Here is a 2,888-nt window from a genome sequence, read left to right on the forward strand (position 1 = left end):
AAGGATGCTAAAGTGGAGGGAAGTCTCCTGGCAATACAGAGCAGTGGATAAGATGATAGGCTCTGGAGCCACACTACTTGGCCTCAAATCCTGCCTCTGCCATTTATTAGCTGAGTGACCTTGGGCAAGTTACTTAACCTCTCTGTGCCTCAATTTTCTCATCAGTAAATTGGGTAACCAATCATACTTATATATTATATGGATATGAAGATTACATGTGTTAACTCATGAGAAGTGTTTAGAATAGAGCCTGGCACATGGTAAACACCCAATAAATGTTGTTAACTGTTACATATTCTGTCCTGAGCTCTACATACCTTTTTTTTTTTTTTTTAGTCTGGGACTCTGATTAATATACAGAAGTCACTTTCCTCCTAAAGATGGGAGAAACAGATGATGAGTGAGATGACAAAGTCAAGATTCAAAAAGATTTCAATAGGCTAAATGAAGTCTTTAAACCGTGAAGATAAAAATTTCAGAGGTAAAGGTGAAGATCAGATCTATGCTTCAAAAAATCAATAAAGCCCAGGATGAGGTGAAAGTGGTTTAAAAACCAGTTAATGCAAACACACACACACACACACGCACACACACACACATACACACACACACACAGAGAAAGAGAGAGAGAGAGATTAAACCACAGACTGCTACAATTGCCTCGGTTTTTAAAGAACAAAGGATAGAGAGGTAATGATTCCAGTGTCAGCTGTACTCCACAGACCACATCCAAGGATATTATTCCTATCCGAGAGCTCCCTCCCTGACCGCCTGCAGGACATCGCCAAGCAGGAGCACGTCCAGCGGGGCTGCTTGAATGGGGAAGAACTCCCCAATCCCATCAGGTGCGAGCCAGTTTCAGGAAACCGGGACTATTTAGCCCAAAGAAAGGAAGACTCGAGGAGGCCTGAAAACTGTCTTAGCATATCTGAATGTCTGTCCTGGAAAAGAGGGGTTTGATTTATCCTTTCAGGGTTCACAGGTCTGATGGTTTCAATTACAGGCAAGCAGTTCAAGGTGGGATATGGTGGAGAAGTAACAAAGAAGAGGCCTGCTCTGCCCCTTGAGGTGGCATGTGCCTGTCATTGGAAGACCACCCCTGCTCCACACACACACATAGAGGGGAGAGGGATCCCCCACCCTGGACCTGGAGGGCCTGGTGATGAAGGAAATTCCTGCACGGAGAAGAAGGTCCTGACAGGCGGCCTCTAAGGCCCTGCGAACTCTGAGATTAGACATTCTGGGAATACGGTCTGGTGGGTTTGGGAGAATTTTCTCTGAAGAAAAACATTTTCTGAGTTTCTGTCTGAATGGAAACGCATGGGGCTATGTGGGAGCTGGCCTGTTGGTCCTGGACAGACGGCCATGGAAGAGGCCACTGCCCACCTCCGCATCCCAGCCCACTCGCGGGGAGCCCGTCTCTTTTCATATCAGGCAGAATGCCTTGGAGACAAAACCATTTTTGGAAAAAATAAAATAAAAGAGAAGTGAGACAAGTGTGTGTGTTGTAGAAAGGGAGCAGTTGTTTGGCGAGTTTGTTTTGTTCTTCTCCTTTGGTCATTTTCTGAGTAGCTTGGCAGCAGACCTACTGGAGAGGCTTCTATGGCCTGGAGTGTGTGAGTTTCCAAGTGTTATAGGCACAGATGTTTTGGAAATCTAAACAGGCTGTCTGAAGCTACTTTTTAAAGTGAAGAACTGTTTTTAAGTAATGCGGCAATCCATTTGAGTTGAATATTTTAAAACATTCCATGTTTGTATAAAGAACAGTTTTAGCTCCATGACCCAAACCTAATTGCTTCGTGCAGATGAACAGAACTTCTGTGATATTAAAATTTGGGGCCACAGAGGACTGATTCTGTAACAAAGAAGGAATGGCCCCCCGCAACCCTTTGTTTCCACCATGGAGGATTTTCTCCTGCCTTCTCTCGTTTCTGGGTGGATTTAATAAAGTCCTGAGTGACAATGGAATTAAACCGAAAAACAGGGCCTAGGTCTTCAGGAAGCTTAAAATCCAAACTGGGATATCGTTTTACCCACCGGAAGTCACTTGAGAATAATTGTAAAGCAATTAACAGATGAGCAGTCCCAGCCATGGCCAGGGTGGAGGCAAGCCATGGTGACTAGAGCACACGCCAGTGCAACGCAATTTTTTTTTTTTGTAGAACGACTCATATTATGGCAGCTCCTTAGGAAACACAGTTACAGAGAGAGATGTTTCCAAAGTCTGTTACATAAATCTCAAAGTGTTGTAGCTAACCCAACTGCTCTACTTGGCCTCTATTCTTCAGGAGGCAAATTAGAAAGGAGTATCAAGGAGGAACTTGGTATGAACTTGCTGACAGCAGAACATGTGTATCTTCCACTTGGCTTTGAGCAGAGATGGAAAGTAAGAAAACTGAGACAGCTGCATTTGGTAGCCCTGGTTAATTCATGCTCTTTAGATGGGTTGATGTCTATCGTCATTCAAGATTCATTTTTGAATCTCTATCTTCTATGACCTAACATCTGCTAAGTGTGTACTACCTGATTGCAAGAGCAATCTTGTTCCTGTGGAGGAGACAGATTTGTGAACGAAAATTCCAATATGCTAGATGTGAAGAATAAACCAAGGCACACGGTTTTCCAGCCGTAGGATAAAAGGAATTCTCCAGGACTGCTTTGCTTGTCAGGCATTCCAAATGGAACCTTAAAAGTGTCTTTATTTTTTCAACTTCCGGTACCTGGTGAGTTTTTTTAAAAAAAGGACCAAAAAGTGGGACAAAATGATAGGAAGCGATAAACACTGTTTATGAAGAATGTGTCTCTTCTTTTTCTAGTAATAATTACTCACTTTGTCATTACTTGCCCAATCCTCATGAACCTCACTAATGACAACGCTTTTAACATAG

This window comes from Hippopotamus amphibius, chromosome 1 (assembly GCF_030028045.1).
Source record: "Hippopotamus amphibius kiboko isolate mHipAmp2 chromosome 1, mHipAmp2.hap2, whole genome shotgun sequence".
NCBI lineage: Eukaryota > Metazoa > Chordata > Mammalia > Artiodactyla > Hippopotamidae > Hippopotamus > Hippopotamus amphibius.